The sequence below is a fragment of the Chlorocebus sabaeus genome, chromosome 21 (assembly GCF_047675955.1).
Source record: "Chlorocebus sabaeus isolate Y175 chromosome 21, mChlSab1.0.hap1, whole genome shotgun sequence".
Lineage (NCBI taxonomy): Eukaryota > Metazoa > Chordata > Mammalia > Primates > Cercopithecidae > Chlorocebus > Chlorocebus sabaeus.
The window spans coordinates 39,071,672-39,090,368 of NC_132924.1; the positions used below are offsets into that span (position 1 = coordinate 39,071,672).

An 18,697-nucleotide genomic window follows, 5' to 3' on the forward strand; every position below is an offset into this window, starting at 1 on the left:
TAGGCCTTGTAGATTGCCTTTGATGGAACTCTGATCCACAGTAAATCTCAGGACTTTCTAAAACCGAGCCTAGCCATTAGTTTGTACCATCAAATACCTGTAAGTTGGGTGATCCTCTCCTCTTAAGGTCCTGAGATAAAGTTGGAGCCCTTGGGCCTGTCAGAAAGTGACATTCTTTACTTATCACAGGTTAGGAACTCTGTACAGGGACTGTGTAGACAAGGTGTGAGGCCAGTTTTCCCAAGGCGCTTTTATTGGCTCTACAAGTTGAGCTTGACTCCTTAAAGGGAAGCACACCCTTCCAGTCAAAACCTTGGTAAGACAACCAGTTTCTACAATTGTGTCATGTTGCAAAAGAAAATGGATTCTTACTGCACTGATGCAAATAACTATATTGCCATTTCAAGTTAAGAATACACACAACTAGTTTCCAAATTCTGGAGAAGCCAGGCAGAAAGAGAGAGAAATATGCTCCAAATTTTGTTCACAGGAGTTTACCTTACTCAATTATTAAAGGCTGTAAATAGTTCAAAATAAGCTTCCTTGAGTCTGAAAAACAAAACAAGAATCAGCAGTGTTCCAAGCAAAAGTAAAAAGGATTACTTCAGTTTTCTATTAGTTCAGTCCTTTCCATTAATTCTTGTTTTGCTTGATATTCATGAATATGTCAGCTCTTCATGAGTCCTGTATGTTTTTCCTTTATTCCAGTGTCACAATCTTCAAAGGTATCAGAAACCTGCATTTGAGAGCACCTGTTAAAGTTCTATAGCTGATTAAACACCATCTTCTGAAGAAGATCAAAACAAGACAACAATTGTCTGTAAGTAACAAAATGTTCAGGGTAGTTACAGTCAGAAACATGATTGGCAAAGAAATTTGGTTTATTTCTGTGGTTTACAATAACTTAACCACCTTAATTGTGATTGATAGCATATACTCAGGCATTAGAATTTTAGAAATCCCATATAATTTTGGAACATATATTAATATTCACTAAACCCATATTAATATAGGTAATTAATATTAAGAAGCTATTAATTACCTATATTAATATAGGCAATACAGGTTAGTGAATATTAAAATTAATGTTAATAAATATAAATATTAATCAATATTGATATCAATAATATTGATATCAGTAATATAATATCAACATTAACATATAACATCATAATATCAACATTAACATTAACATTGTAATATCAACATTAATATATTAATATATCATTAATATATTAACATAATATGAACATTAATATATTAACATAATATCAACATTAATATATTAATATTAATAATATCAACAATATATTAATAGTAATATCAACATTAATATATAATATTAATACTATCAACATTAATATATCAATATTCACTAACCGAAAGAAGATTAAACAACATTTTGGCAATCCCGTGTACCTAGACATGTCTGGTAATTCTGTTTACCTCTCTTCTGGATGTTCCAGGGGCCCTCTATAGCATCCAAAAGCCAGGTGTCAGGAAAGACAATTTTGAAATAGAAGTTTGATTTTGGGAAGCCTGTTAAATGTTAGAGGTTTAAAACACTCGATGCTATGAAATAGAATTCCAGATTACCATAAGTTATTTATTTTGCCAAAATGATGACTCAGAAATGTAAAAGCAGGGAAGACATGGTGGCTGAAGCCTGTAATTTCAGCATTTTGGGAGGCCAAGGCAGGTGGATCCCTTGAGGTCAGGAGATCGAGACCAGCCTGGCCAACATGATGAGACCCCTGTCTCTACTAAAAATACAAAATTAGCCAGGCGTGGTGGTGGGTGCCTATAATCCCAGCTACTCAGGAGGCTGAGGCAGGAGAATTGCTTGAACGCAGGAGGCAGAGGCTGCAGTGAGCCGAGATTGTGCCACTGTACTCCAGCCTGAGTGACAGAGTGAGACTCCATCTCAAAAAGAAAAAAAAAAGCAAGGAATTTGAAAGCAGAAACCTTTTGTAACTTTTTACAAATTTTGCTAAAGAGCAGATTGGTGCTGAGTACCTTGTGCTTTTATTTCAGTGTTTAATTTACAGAAAAGCCATATTTGAATTTAGCCAATATGTTCACACACAGAATTTCTTTTGCAAGATTAATTTTTACATTCCTTTCACAACTTATTTGAACTTTTAGCTTTATTTTATCTAATTCAAAACAATCCTTTAACCTTAGGCAAGAATTTTACATTTCCACACCTTCCTATAATCTTTTATTAAAAACACATTTTACTGTTCTTGTGCAACTCACATGTATTTCTCACAAATCTGTTTCCAGTAGTCTCAATTACATGTTACAATGGTAACTCCTAGCATTTTTTAACTTTAATGTAAAACCTGGTAAGTTGTTGTTGTTGTTTTGAGACAGAGTCTTACTCTGTCGCCCAGGCTGGAGTGCAGTGGCATGATCTCGGCTCACTGCAAGCCCTGCAGTGAGCTTCTGTCTCAGCCTCCCGAGTAGCTGGGACTACAGGCGCCGGCCACCACACCCAGCTAATTTTTTGTATTTTTAGTAGAGTTGGGGTTTCACCATGTTAGCCAGGATGGTCTCGATCTCCTGACCTCGTGATCCGCCCATCTTGGCCTCCCAAAGTGCTGGGATTACAGGCGTGAGCCACTGTGCCTGGCAAGTTGTTTTAATTATGTACTAGGAACAGCCAAGTTTTGACTTCTGGCATAATTAAGGGTGTGGTTAATTCCACATGTCCCCAGACCTTACCAGTTTTGAAGCAGGCAAGTCAAACAGTTCTCAAAAACCACAAAGCAGTTTGTAGCCTTAAAGCATTTTGTAAACCTAGTATCTGATCTGGATGATTTTGTCCACCTATTTACATTTTGATGGCATTTGCATTTTACCAATAATCTTTAAGGCTATTTTTATTTCTCAGAGACTAAAGTCATGTGAACTAAAAGTTACCACAGCTTTTATCTTCCCTTTAAAAAATATTTGATCTAAGCACTAATCCTTCTTTCAGTCAATTAATTAGAGCTCTTTTTAATAGACATCACACACAACATATATAACTACATAGACAGGCAAAGAAAACCCAGTGCCCGTAAGACTTTTCATTTGCAACCTCCTAATTGGATTATTTGCCTCTGGGTGGAGCCCTTCAAGAGCAAGGCTGGGAAAACATGCAGTTTTTAGGATCTAATAAACAGGTACAGCTGGAAGGCAAAAACAGGTTTTGAGAGGGATCCATGAGGAAAACAGAGGTCTCTCTCTTCGTGTGTATTAAGAGTGGCAAGGCAAAATAGAAATAATTCAGTCGGCTGAGATAAAACCCTAAAACCCCTTTTGAGCAAAACAAGAACCAAGAAGAGAAAAATATAAAGGCCTTTTTAATATACCTATAACTTGGATATCCACTTTTAATTAAGCTGAATGCTCTTTAAGAAAATCCTTTTAAATCCCTTGTTACCCAATTTTAGCTGGGCCAAGTGGCCAATATTTCTGGCTTTCAAACTTTACTAAAGGTGACCTCCCAGGTGCTCAGAGAAAGGAAAATCCAAGGTGATTCATGGAGAGAAAGAGAATCAACAAATGATAAAGGTAATGCAGATATCAAACTAGAAAAGACTCATTCCCTCAGCCAGGATTGAACCTGGGCCACCACTGTAAAATGGCAAAAGCTAAAACAAAGCAATGCCATGTGGTTACAGGTCACACTTCCAAGGATGTAAAACAAGATGGAGGTCTGCAGCAAAGTTTGCTACTGACCATATAGAAAGACATGCAAAGCACACCAGATTGGATACAGCTTAAGACCAACCTCACAAATCCTTTTTCATAATTAAAACTTTACAGATAATATAAACTGTTAGTTAGGGGCTTGGCCTAGTAAAATGTCTTCTAAAAAGAAGAAAAGCCTCTTGCATTAAAGTTAACTCCTGACCTCATGGAGAAAAGAAAAAAAAAAAACAGCTTAAATGCAGAGCTGTGTTAACTGCTGACAGGGTGGAGAAAAGAAAAAAGAAGTATGGAGAAGAACCTCTTATGCAAATAGGTTCCTCCAACAGGGAGATTACCTTAATTGCTGTCTGACAGAGCTGGACCCCCTGGTCAGAGGAGGGGAAGACACTGTGGATGTGTGATGACGAATGCTGGCCAGTCTGCCTCCTGGCACCCTTGGGCCATGTGCCTCAGCCCCAGCCTGTCTCCTGGTACCCTTGGGCCATGTGCCTCAGCCCCAGCGGGGAGGAGGAGAAGGGGGCTGGGGAGCTGCCATTTGCCCATCCATCTCATGCATGCCTGTGGCTATTGAAGGGCGGGTGGAATGCAGTTTCCTCTACCCTCAGAGGTCCTAGGATGAAAAGGCTTAGAAGCGAAAGGGAAAAATATTTTTTTGTTCACATCTTACTCTCCCTTCCTTGATCCCCAGATGGGCCACCAGAATGATGCAGAAGTTTTGCTCCTTAGTTTAGCTAAATCCAGGTTTTTGTGTCACGACTAGGAGAAATTAGGCACATGAACACATTGAAGGGAGAGGAGGGCTGGATTCATTGGTGAAAAGGAAAAAAGAAAAAAAAAAAAAAGCTCAGCAAAGTGACAGGGCATCCTGCTAATAGGCCCCTACCTCCCAGGTTGAATACCAGGCCACCACACACAGAAGCCGAAAAGACCAGCCTCCTCCCCTGGCATAAGGCGTGAACTTCCCATGGCCCCGCCCCATTTTCCCAGTGTGCATGTAGGCATTATTCCGAAAGAACCAGTCAGGAAAGGGCAGGCAAACGAGCAGTTTTCCCTTAGGTTCGTGAGTTTCATCTGGGACCCTCAGTCCGATCCCTCAGCCTTCAGGCTGTTTTAGACTTGAAGGTGCGGTTTTGCCGGGGACCCTTGACTGTCTCCTGTCTCTATCATTGCCTCCCCATCATTCTCTCCTTTAATCTCATTTTTTCTTCAAAGAAGTTTTACTCACCTGATATATACATGTAAAGTTATAATTTAACATATGTATATGTGTGTATATGTATATATACATATATATATATTTCTTGTCTCCTGCCTGTAGAATGTAAGCACCATAAATACAGGACAGTGTCTTCTGCTGTAATTTTGGAGCCTAGCACAGGTCCTGGCACATGGTAGGTGTTCAATGAAAATGAACGAATGGATTATAGAATTATACATATTAAGTATAAAATGCTTTGTGAACTGGATACTGGCATAATGTGCATCATAAAGGGCCAATATTTTTCACTATGTTAGTCATAATGGGTAATTGCAGTCCTGGCCAAGGACTTGACATCAAAGGATGCTGGGAGGAGGTGACATGGGAGAGAGAATGTTTACTGTGACTTGGCAGTTTGTTCATTTAGTCCCCACAACAACCCTGGGCATTATCTCTGTTTTGCAAATGAAACAGCCATGGGTAATTTTCTCCAAAGCACAGGAAAAACGGATTTGGACCCAGTCTCCTAACCAGATGCTTATGGTCCTATTACTGGTATGTGCTACTTTTCAAAATAATTTATACAATGGATGAAGTCTGGGTGCAGTGGCTTGGGCCTGTAATCCCAGCACTTTAGGAGGGCAAGGCGGGTGGATCACTTGAGCCCAGGAGTTTGAGACCAGCCTGGCCAACATGGTGAAACCCTGTCTCTAAAAAATACAAAAATTAGCTGTGTGTGGTGGCAGTCGCCTTTAATCCCAGCTACTCAGGAGGCTGAGGCAGAAGAATTGCTTGAACCTGGCAGGCAGAGGTTGCAGTGAACTGAGATTACCTGCACTCCAGCCTGGGTGACAGAGCAACACTCTGGCTCAAAAAAAAAAAAAAAAAAAAAAAAAAAAAAAAAAAAAACTTATACAATGGATTAAATGGTATACAGACAATTACAAAAACTAAATTTCAAGTTTCATAGAGAGGGCCCATGTACCTTACCCAATAGTCAGTGCCTTACATTATACACATAGAATAGTCAAATTTGTATCATAAATTTAACTTCTTTCTCTCTCTCTTTTTTTTGAGACAGGGTCTTACTCTGTCACCTAGGCTGGAGTGTGGTGGCATGAACATGGCTCAGTGCAGCCTCGACCTTCTGGGCTCAGGTGATCTGTCCACCTAAGCATCCCGGGTATGCTACCCATGCCTAGCTAATTTTTTGTATTTTTTGTAGAGACCGAGTTTCACCATGTTGCCCAGGCTGATCTTGAACTCCTGAACTAAGTGATCTACCCGCCTCAGCCTCCCAACATTTTGGGATTTCTGGTGTGAGCCACTGTGCCTGGCTGTAAATTTAACTTCTTTGATATTAATGTGTTAATAGTAAACACTAAACATTTATTTTTCTGATCTTTCCTTAAATAACCTACATTTTTATTGTGTCTATTACATGCAAAACAATGAACAGATCTTTTTTTGTTTTTTGAGATGGAGTCTCACTCTGTCGTCCAGGTTGGAGTGCAATGGAGTGATCTCAGCTCACTGCAACCTCCACCTCCCGGGTTCAAGTGTTTCTCTTGCCTCAGCCTCCTGAGTAGCTGGGATTACAGGTGTCCACCATCACGCCCAGCTAATTTTTGTATTTTTAGTAGAGACAGGGTTTCACCATGTTGCTCAGGCTGGTCTCAAACTCCTGACCTCAGATGATCCACCCACCTTAGCCTCCCAAAGTGCTGAGATTATAGGCATGAGCCACCGTACTCAGCCACAATGAACAGATCTTAAATGCACATGCAATTTATTGAGTGTTGCCAATTGAGTATATCCTGTAACCACCACACCAAGATGGGGACCAGGATCTTCTTGAACCTTGTATCCTTAGTGTACCATACATGGTAGATGCTCAATAAATGTGTGATTTTGGTTTTTCTCTGCTGAACAGTCCAGGGGGATTTTTAAATTAAATATTAAAAATGTTGATGTTGACATAGATAAACTAATATGGGAAATTTTAGCTGATGCTCTCCTTTTCTGTCAGAAGCAAAGTTATAAGGATATTAAAAGGTGAATAATAATCTTAGAGTTTTACTCAAAACTGAATTAAAAAAAAGCGCACAGCAGCACTTTCTCTTCTTTTTCCTCCTGCCTCAAAGATAGCCCAGATGAGAAAATAAGGAAAGGGGCATGGAAACAGGGTGAGAAAAAACACTTTTCTTCTCAAGAAAACTTAGACTTGCACCATTAATATGGTTTGTCTGTGTCCCCACCCAAATCCTATCTTTAATTGTAACTCCTACAATTCCCGTGTGTCATGGGAGGAACTCAGTGGGAGGTGGTTGAATTATGGGAGTGGCTCTTTTATGCACTCTTCTCATGATAGTGAATGAGTCTCATGAGTACTGATGGTTTTAAAAACGGGAGATTCTCTACACAAATTCTCTCTCTCTCTCTCTTTTTTTTTTTTTTTTTTTGAGATGGAGTTTCAGTCTGTTGCCTAGGCTGGAGTGCAGTGGCACCATCTTGGCTCACTGCAACCTCTACCTCCTGAGTTCACGCGATTCTCCTGTCTCAGCCTCCAAGTAGCTGGGATTACAGGCATGCATCATCATGCCCAGCTAATATTTTGTATTTTTAGTAGAGATGGGGTTTCACCATGTTGGCCAGGCCGATTTCAAACTACTAACCACTTTGGCCTCCCAAAGTGCTGGAGTTACAGGCATGAGACACCGTGCCGGTCCACAAGCTCTCTTTTTGCCTGCTGCCATCTATGTAAGACATGACTTGCTGCTCCTTGCCTTCCACCATGATTTTGAGGCTTCCCCAGCCATGTGGAACTGTAATTCCAATTAAACTTCTATCTTTTGTAAATTGCCCAGTCTCAGGTATGTCTTCATCAGTAGCGTAAAAACAGACACATACAGTAAATTGGTACCAGTGGAGTAGGGCACTGCTGAAAAAATACCCCAAAATGTGGACGTGACTCTAGAACTGGTTAACAGGCAGAGGCTGGAACAATTTGGAGGGTTCAGAAGAAGACAGGAAGATGTGGGAAAGTTTGGAAGTTCCTAGAGACTTGTTGAATGTCTTTGACCAAAACGCAGATAATGATATGGACAATAACGTCCAGACTGAGGTGGTCTCAGAGGGAAATGAGAAACTTGTTGGGAACTAGAGCAAAGGTGACTCTTGTTATGTTTTAGCAAAGAGACTGGTGGTATTCTGCCCCTGCCCTAGAGATTTGTGGAACTTTGAACTTGAGAGAGATGATTTAGCATATCTGGCAGAAGAAATCTCTAAGCAGCAAAGCATTCAAGATGTGACTTGGGTGCTGTTAAAGGCATTCAGTTTTAAAAGGGAAACAGCGTAAAAATTCAAAAAATTTGTAGCCTGACAAGGCAATAGAAAGAAAATCCCGTTTTCTGAGAACAAATTCAAGCTGGCTGCAGAAATTTGCATAAGCAGCGAGGAGCCAAATATTAATCACCAAGACAATGGGGAAAATGTCTCCAGGGCATGTCAGAGACCTTTGCTGCAGCCCCTCCCATCATAGGCCCAGAGGCCTAGGAGAAAAAAGTGGTTTCATGGGCTGGGCCCAGGGTCCCCGTGCTGTGTGCAGCCTAGGGACTTGGTGCCCTGTATTCCATCTGCTCCAGCCATGGCTGAAATGGGCCAACATAGAGCTCAGGCCATGGCTTGAGAGGGTGGAAGCCTCAAGCCTTGGCAGCTTTCATGTGGCGTTGATCCTGTGAGCGCACGTAAGTTAAGAACTGAGGTTTAAGAACCTCTGCCTAGATTTCAGAAGATCTATGGAAATGCCTGGATGCCCAGGCAGAAGTTTGTTGTATGGGTGGGATCCTCATGGAGAACCCCTGCTAGGGCAGTGCAGAAGGGAAATGTGGGGTGGGAGCCCCCACACAGAGTCCCTACTGGGGCACCATCCTCCACACCCCAGAATGATAGATCCACTGGCAGCTTGTACCACGTACCTGGAAAAGCCACAGACACTCAATGCCAGTACATGAAAGCAGTCGGGAGGGAGGCTGTATCCTGCAAAGCCACAGAGGCGGAGCTACCCAAGACCATGGGAACCCACCTCTTGCATCAGCATAACCTGGATGTGAGACATGGAGTCAAAGGAGATCATTTTGGACCTTTAAGATTTGACTGCCCTGCTGGATTTCAGACTTGTGTGGGGCCTGTAGCCCGTTTGTTTCAGCCAATCTCTCCCACTTGGAATGACTATATTTACCCAATGCCTGTACCCCTATTATATCTAGGAAGTAACTAACTTGCTTGTGATTTTACAGGCTCATAGGCGAAAGGGACTTGCCTTGTCTCGGATGAGACTTTGGACTGTGGACTTTTGAGTTAATGCTGAAATGGGTTAAGACTTTCAGGGACTATTGGAAAGGCATGATTGGTTTTCAAATGTGAGGACATGAGATTTGTGACAGGCCAGGGGTGGAATGACATGGTTTGGCTCTGTCCCCACCCAAATCTCATCTTGAATTGTAACTCCCACAATTCCCATGTGTTGTGGGAGGAACCCGGTGAGAGGTGATTGAATTATGGGGTCAGGTCTATCATGCGCTGTTCTCATAATAGTGAATGAGTCTCATGAGATTGATGGTTTTAAAAATGGGAGTTTCCCTATACAAGTTCTCTTTCTGCCTTCTGCCATTCATGTAAGACATGACTTGCTCCTCCTTGCCTTCTACCATGATTATGAGGCCTCCCCAGTCATGTCTCACTGTAAGTCCAGTTAAACCTCTTTCTTTTGTAAATTGCCCAGTCTCAGGTATGTCTTTATCAGCAGTGTGAAAACCAACGAATACAACCACTAATAAAGAGTGAGCTATGGAAGGTCAGCAGCTCCCTGGCACTCCCTAATGCCTATTTAAGATGAGGCCGCATAAGATAGTGGACAAGAAACAACCTCAGAGAGCAAAAGTAGAAGCCTCCAAAGGAGTTTCCCAGAGAGCACAACTGAAGTCCCCAGGTACTGCCTGGGAAGGAAGTCACTCTTCCTGCCCTATAAGATTTAATATTGCTGCAGATCAGTGACTATAGCAGGCTTTCCTTTCTCCCCTTTCCTGGTGGGCAGTTTCAATGTTTTACTTTTTTTTTTTTTTTTTTTTTCCTGAGACAGAGTTTTGCTCTTGTTGCCCAGGCTGGAGTGCAATGGCTCGATCTCGGCTCACTGCAGCCTCTGCCTCCCAGGTTTAAGTGATTCTCCTGCCTCAGCCTCCCGAGTAGCTGGGATTACAGGCATGTGCTACTGCACTCAGCTAATTTTGTATTTTTAGTAGAGACGAGGTTTCTCCATGTTGGTCAGGCTGGTCTGGAACTCCTGACCTCAGCTGATCCACCTGTCTTGGCCTCCCAAAATGCTGGGATTACAGGCGTGAGCCACCGTGCCTGGCCTCAATGTTTTAATCTTGCTCCTACTCCACCTTTGTATGTTGGGTAATTTGGGAGCAGTTAACTCATTTTTAAGTTTTTTGATTGCTGGACCATGAGGTGCTGTCTGTACCACATGGAAGGTACACATTTCCCAGAGTTCCTGAACTTTGACCTAGATGCAGTATCTGGATGAAATTTGAGAACTGTATCCCTGGGAGAGATTCATTGTGTTCTGTATATGAGAAAGTGTGTATCAATATTTGGCAATCAAAGAAGTAGATATGGCAGAGAGTGTTAATTGCTAAATCCATTTCTGTTGCTCTCTTGCAAAGTGTCACTTTTAGCTGGTTATGTGGCAACCAAGCTACAAGGTTCCCAGGCTTGCTGTTAGATATAGCTCTATGACTAATATTTGATAATTGAGATGTAAGCAGTTTTGTGGTACTTCGGGTAAGTCTTCCTGAAAGGGAAGTATGTTTATTGAAATGGATGTGAAATGACTAGGTGATAGCTGTCTTGGATCAGGAGGAGAAAGGGCAGACTCTAGGAATGGCAGAGTGATGTATGTTTGCGAGTGTAGATCTCTGAAAACTCTAGTGAGAGCCCCTTTTATCCATACCTTTGCAGACTCATGTGTTATCAAACTTAATGGTCATTCCAAACTGATGAAATATGGTGTTTTATAGATTTAGTTGCTATTTTTCTTTGAGTGAGATGGATAATCTTTTCATATATTTGAGAACCATTGTGTTTCCTTTATTGCATTTTCTGTTGGCATGTTGGCCTTTTTCATATTGATGTATAGGTCCTTTTATTTATTTATTTTTTAAATAATAGAGATAGGGTCTTACCATGTTGCTCAGGCTGATCTTGAACTGCTGGACTCTGGCAATCCTCCCACCTCAGCCTCCCAAAGTTCTGGGATTACAGGTGTGAGCCACCACACCCAGCATGTAGATCCTTTTATATTTTACAGAAATTATACCTGATATGAGTGGTCGGTATTTTTCCAGTTTGTCTTTTGACTTTGATTAGAGAAAATTTTTTTCCCAAGGTTCTCTTGGTATATTTTGTTTTAAATTTTTATTTTATTTTATTTTTAAGACAGAGTCTTACTCTATTGCCCAGGCTAGAATGCCCAGGCTCAAGGAATCCTCTCATTTCAGCCTCCTGAGTAACTAGGATTACAGGCACATGCCACTTCACACAACTAAATTTTTGTGTTTTTTGTAGAGATGAAGTTTCCCTATGTTGCCCAGGCTGGTCTTGAATTCCTGGGCTCAAGGGATTCTCCCACCTTGGCCTTCCAAAGTATTAGGATTACAGGTGTGAGCAACTGTGCCCAACCAAGTTTTTTTTTTTTTTTCCCCAAACAGAGTTTCGGTTTTGTTGCCCAGGCTGGAGTGCAATGGCGTGATCTTAGCTCACTACAACCTCCACCTCCCATGTTCAAGTGATTCTCCTGCCTCAGCCTCCCAAGTAGCTGGGATAACAGGCATGTGCCACCATGCCCAGCTAATTTTTTTGTATTTTTAGTAGAGATGGAGTTTCTCCATGTTGGTCAGGCTGGTCTCGAACTCCTGACCTCAGGTGATCTGCCCACCTTGGCCTCCCAAAGTGCTGGGATTACAGGCATGAGCCACCATGCCCGGCCATAGCCAAGTATTATTTTACATCCCACTCCTACCTACTTTTTCTTATTAGAAAAAATAAGTTGCCTGGGAGAAAGGAGAATAAAAAGAGAAGTGAATGAGGGGAGTATCTCCCAAATAATATATTTAAGGTGACTGTTATTTTTTCTCTCTGTGTTTTATTTTGGATATATTCCTTTGACCTGTCTTCAAATTAATTAATCTTGTTTTCTTTTGTACTGTGAATCCAGCTGATCAATTCTTAATTTCTGATATTGTATTTTACAAGTATTGAATGTCTACTTAATTCTCTTAAAAAAGATTCTAATTCTCTGATTTTATACTTCATCTTTTCATTTTCATTGTCAATCTTTACTCCTCTTTAACATATTAATTATAGTTATTTTGAAGTCTTTCTAGCTAACTTCAATATCTGGATCATTTCTACCTGCTTCCATCTCTTGGCTACTAGTCACTTAAAAAAATAAAATTAAATTTTTTTTTTTTTTTTTAGAGATAGGGTCTTGCTCTGTGATCCAGGCTGGAGTACAGTGGCACAATCATAGCTCACTGCAGCCTTGAACTCCCAGCTCAAGTGATCCTCCTGCCTCAGCCTCCTGGGTAGCTGGGACTACAGGTGTGTGCCACCATGCCGGCTAATTTTTTTATTTTTGTTTTTTGTAAAGGTAGGGACTTGCTATGTTGCCCAGGCTGCTCTGAAACTCTTGTCCCCAAGCAATGCTCCATCTCAGCCTCCCAAAGCACTGGGATTACATGTATGAGCCACTGTGCCTGGCTGGCTATTAGTAACTTTAACCAATTTCTTGCCTGGTAAACTTTTCATGCTAGATATTATGAATGATATTTTATAGAAACTCTGGATTATGTTAACTTCCTCCAAAGAATGTTGAATTTTGTTCTGGCTGGCAATTAAGTTATTGACAGATAATTTTGATTCTGATGAAAATTGGATTTAGGCTTTGTTATGGTGGATTTACTTCAGTTTTGACCTTACTCCTCAGGTGTAATCTTTACTCTTAGAGGGTAATTTATATTCTTAGGACATGACCTTTTTCACTTTGTGACTCATCTGGAAGTCTGGGAATTCACCAATATCTCTTTACCCTGGCTGGATTAGAACTCCACTACATTCCCAGCAGACTTCTGAGCTATGTTTAGCTCTCCAACTTCCTAGCAGCAGCTATTCTCTGCTGGACCCTATGTGTCTTACCCTACAGTCAGGTCATATGGTCTGGGCTCAAGGACCTGAGAAGAATATCTATAAACTTTCAGGGTTTGATCTCTGAAGTCCTCTTCTGTGTGATTCCCTGCTCTGCAGCACCTGGCTTCCAAATCCCAGCCACTGTGGCAGGCACAAATTCTGGTTTCTCTTTCCTCTGCCCTATACAAATGCAACTTTCCACTTGGACTCAACTTCTCAAGCAGGGGAGGACGTGAAGCTCACTTCGTTTGGTTTCTTTCAAACATCATAACTGTTTTAACTGGTGTCCAATCCCTGAAAATTGTTTTTTCTATTTTGGCCAGTTTATGGTAGGAAAGCTAAGTCTAATACCACTTACTCTGTCATGGCTGGAATGGGAAGTCGGAGACAAATTCATTCTTTTCTTTTCTTTTCTTCTTTTGTTTTCTTTTATTTCCTTCCCTCCCTCCCTCCCTCCCTCCCTCCCTCTCTCCCTTCCTTCCTTCCTTCCTTCCTTCCTTCCTTCCTTCCTTCCTTCCTTCCTTCCTTCCTTCCTTCCTTCTTTCCCCTCTCTCTTTTCTTTCTTTTCTTTTCTTTTTTCTTTCTTTTCTTTTTTCTTTCTCCTTCCTTCCTTCTTCCTTTCTTTTTCCCTTCCCTTCCCTTCCCCTCCCCCTCCCCTCCCTTCCCCCTCCCTCTCCTCCCCCTCCTCTCCCCTCCCCCTCCTCTCCCCTCCCCCTCCCCTCCCTTCTCCCTCCCTCTTCCTGTCCCCCTCTCCCTCCCCCTCCCCCTTCCCTTCTCTCTCGCTCTGTTGCCCACGCTGGACTGTAGTGGTGTGATCTTGGCTCATTGCAACGGCTGCCTTCTGGATTCAACCAATTCTTTTGCCTCAGCTTTCTGAGTAGCTGGGATTACAGGCACGTGCCATCACGCCTGGCTAATTTTTATATTTTTAGTAGAGATAAGGTTTCACCATGTTGGTCAGGCTGGTCTTGAACTCCTGTCCTTGTGATCTGCCTGCCTCGGCCTCCCAAAGTGCTGGGATTACAGGCGTGAGCTATCACGCCTGGCCCAAATCAATGCATTTCTTAAATGTACTTGATTGCTGTTTCATGCCTCCCTAAAATATATAAAACCAAGCTGTACCTGAACCACCTTGGGCACATGTTCTCAGGACCTCCTGAGGACTGCGTCACTGGCTATGGTCACTCATACTTGGCTCAGAATAAATCTCTTACAATATTTTACAGTGTTTGACTCTTTTCATCAGCACTGCTACAACAAAATACTACAGACTGGGTGGCTTAAATAAGAAATGTATTTTCTCACAGTTCTGGAGGCTAGAGGTCCAAGATCAAACCAGTCCAAACAGACCTGTTGACAGTTTTAGTTTCTCTTGAAGTATCTTTCCATGGCTTGTAGGTGGCCATCTTCTCACAGTGTCCTTACCTGGCTTCTCCACTGGCACATGCATCCTTGGTATCCTTTTCTATTTTTCTTTTTTTTGAGACAGGGTCTTGCTCTGTTGCCTAGGCTGGAGTGCAGTGGCATGATCTTGGCTCACTGCAGCCTCAACCTCCCAGGCTCAAGCTATCATCCCACCTCAGTCTCCCAAAGTGGGATTACAGGTATGAGCCACTGCACCCAGCCCCTTCCTCTTCTTATAAGGACACCAGTCATATTGGAATTAGGCACACCTATGTACCTTCATTAGCCCTATTACCCTTTTTAAGACCTTATCTTCAATTATAGTCACATTCTAAGGTACTGGGGGTTAGAACTTCAACACATAAGTTTTAGGACGATTCTGTTCAGTTTGTAACAATGATCTTGTGTAATCCCCTCGAGTGTGGGATGGATCTAGTCACTTGCTTTTAACGAATCAAATATAGCAAAAGTGATGCTATACCACTTTTGATATTTGGTTACAAAAACTGTGACTTCTGTCTGATTCAATCTTTCTCCCTGGCTCTTCTTACTTGCTTGTTCTGATGCCAGCAAGCTGCCATGTGGTGAATTGTCCTAAGGAGAGAGCCACATAGCAAGGAACAGAGGGTGTCCTTTAGCCAACTGGCAGCAAGGAACTGAGGCCCTCATTCTGATAGCCTACTAGGAATCCTGCCAACAGCCACGTTCATGAGCTTGGCATCAGATTCTTCTGCAGTTAAACCTTAAGATGACTATAGCCTTGGCTGACATCTTGGTTGCAGTCTGGTGAGAGACTTTGAGCCAGAGGATCCAGCTAAACTGCACTGGCATTTCTGACCCACAGAAACCATGAAATAATAAATGTTGTTGTTTTAAGCCACTGAGTTTTGGGGTAATTTGTTACACAGCAATAGATAGCTATTATTATTGTTTATTGTTATTATTTATATTATTTTACTGTTATTATTGTTGAGAACAAATAATAGTTACCACTTATGACTAAAGTTGGTCCTTTGTATCCATGGGTTCCACATCCATGGATTCAACCAACCATGCATTGAAAACTACAACAAAAACCACCCTCAACAATAAAAAAAAAATACAATGATGAAAAATAATACAAAATTTTCTAGGCTCTCAGGCCTCCTTGGTAAAATAAAAAAAAAACCCAACAAATTAAAAAATACAGTATAACAAATATTACATAGCATTTACATTGTATTTGGTATTATAAGTAATCCAGAGATGATTTCAAGTACATGGGAGAATAGTACATAGGTTATGTATAAATATTTTATATAAGGGACTTGAGTGTCCATGGATTTTGGCACTTGAGAGGGTCCTAGGACTAATCCCCCGTGGATACTGAGGAATGACTGTATTTATGTATAGTACAATGCTATATTTTTCCACATATTATTTCCTTAATCTTCACAACAGTCTTTTAATAATCCTGTTTACAGACAAGGAAACAAGTCTAAAAGGTATCAGCTGTTATGCCCTAGTTCATACATCTGAAAATGATAGATCAGGGATTTGAACCCATAGACTGACTCCAGACCTGGCACCAGGAGAGTCTACATAATTTATGGGGCTCTGTGAAAAAAATATGGGGCTCCTTGTTTGGATGTTAAGAATTTCAAGATGGTGACAGCAGAGCATTAAACCACAGTTAGGGTTATTTTGAGTACAGGGCTCTCTGTGTCTGCACAAGTTGGTTGCCCACTGAACTTGCCCTGCCAGCACTCTTGCTTGCTATGCAATATTGCCTCCCATCTATAAATAGGAAAATACTTCAGATGAGGACCCTAAAGTCAGTTGGACAAAATGACAGGCTCAGGTGTCCTTATTCTAAGCCTACAATTCATTTATCTGCATCACACTGCCACTCTAGGGCAGTAAACTCACAATCTACCTAACACCTTACCTGGGCTTGAACCTCCTGCAAGATCTTCTCACTGATGGACTCTTCAGCCACGTTGCTAGGAACACTGATACCCTTCCTGCTTGAATGGCCATATTCTAGCACATGTTCTACTGAGGGCATATTGCCTGCATAGGGAAGGGGCACACAGCACCAGGGAGCACTGCACCCAGTTCCAATATCATTTGGTGAGCTCTTTGCTATCTAGGCAACTATTTCCTTGATGACTTCCTGTCAGTAAAGGCAGGCAGGATGGCAGATGGCAGTAAAGAGTTAATGCAGCAGGCCTGGGTTGTCCAAACACCACACATTCCAAATGTCTTTAGGACTGGACCTTGACCACCTGCTGATAAGCTCTAAGCCCTTGCAAAATCCCACCATAAGAGTTTATTTGTATACCTGAGGCCATGGGCCATTCTGGATATTATATATTAACAATGTAATTTAAGATGAACACCTGTTTTTGTTGTTGCTTTTTGCCTGAGGGCCTAGGCCATTGCCTTATCAATTTGACCTCTGAGGGCAACTAGAGACTTACTTGTTAAGGTTAGTCATGTGGTAGCTCCATAAAAGCCCTGGATACCAACCTTTGGGTGAGCTTTTCTAGTAGGCGACACTTCACATCTATTGTCACACATCATTGCTGGGAGAATTTAGCACTGTCTGTGCAACTCTGTTGGGAGAGGACAACTGGAATCTTATACCTGGTCTGTGCCCTTTGTCAATAATGACTGAGATTTTTTTTCAGGATTAATGAAAGACATCAAACCTCAGGTTTAGGGAATTCCTTTGCTGATTTTAAACTCTATCCTTGCCATGTAGGCCTCTGCATAGGATAATTCACAGCGTGGCAGCTTGCTTGCATCAGAACAAGCCAGCAAAAAGAACCAGCGAGAAAGAGAGGGAGAGATTTAGCAAGACAGAAGTCAGTTACAGTCTTTTGTAACCTAATATCAAAAGTGGTATATCACTTTTGCCCTATTTGATTCATTAGAAGCAAATGACTAGATCCATCCCACACTCAGAAACAGGGAATTACACAAGGTCATTTTCTCATGAAGATGAGAACAATGACTTCCAAGCTCTTTAAATGTTGGACTGGAAACTGGAAGTCCCCATTACACCACTAAATTAATACACATTAGCTTCTTTATCTTGTTAAAGAAATATGGATTCTGAGTGGACTCTTCTAGCTTTCAACAATGGGAGAAATATTTGTTATGAGCAAAACAAAACACAAGAATGCAACGTATTTATATTTGTAATTTTATTTTTTTTAGCCCTGAATTCAGAGCTTCAAATGTAATCGAATCTTTTTTTTTTTTTTTTTTTTTTTTTTTTTTTTTTTTTTTTGAGACGGAGTCTCACTCTGTCGCCCGGGCTGGAGTGCAGTGGCCGGATCTCAGCTCACTGCAAGCTCCGCCTCCCGGGTTTACGCCATTCTGTAATCGAATCTTAACATGTTTCTTTAAAAAGCACAGAAATAAAACTAGAAGGAAGTATTCTCAAAGATTAACAATGAGTAAATATTGATCTTAATCTTGGTATACTGGAGGATATTAGCTCTTCTTTCTTTTTTTAAATTTTTTTTACAAATAATAAAACATACAAAGGATGCTGTTATTTTTGGTTTTGTTTTCTACATTGAGAATATATGACTTAAAACTTCCAAAAAATGGAAAAATATGTTTTCCCCTGAAGTTGTCATGGAATAAGGAACCAGGCATCTTAATTTGGGAGCATATGCTTAATGAAATGGCTTATTTTATTTTATTTATTTGTTTTTAGAGGCAGGGTCTCACTGTGTCACCCAGGCTGGAGTGCAGTTGTGTAATCATAGCTCACAGGCTATGATTCTGGACTCCAGTGATCCTCTGGCCTCAGCCTCCAGAGTAGCTGGGACTATGGGTACATGCCACCACACCCAGCTATTTGTTTTTATTTATTTATTTATTTATTTAGTAGACATGGAGTCTCACTATGTTGCCAAGGCTGTTCTTGGACACCTGGTCTCAAGCAATCCTCCTGCCTTGGCCTCCCAAAATGTTGGAATTATAGGCATGAGCCACTGTGCCCAGACTGGCTTATTTTAATATGTGGTAATTATTGCTAACAAGTTAGGAAGTATGCTGAAGAAACATGAGCCTCGTCCTTGTTGTTATAAATTGACCATTCCCTATTGTGTTTGTCTTTGTTATCTCTAATCAGTGGAGTGAATAGCG

General features: G+C 41.2%; 1 long non-coding RNA gene across 4 annotated transcripts in view; it reads left to right on the top strand.

Annotated features, from left to right (window-relative positions):
* Positions 1-710: 710 nt before the first annotated feature.
* Positions 711-18,697, top strand: part of LOC119626267 (uncharacterized) — a 44,281-nt gene continuing 26,294 nt past the window's right edge. For all 4 annotated transcript variants that reach the window (XR_012090346.1, XR_012090347.1, XR_012090345.1 and 1 more), the window contains exon 1: positions 711-820. This is a non-coding gene — a long non-coding RNA (uncharacterized lncRNA). The remainder of the gene's footprint in view (positions 821-18,697) is intronic.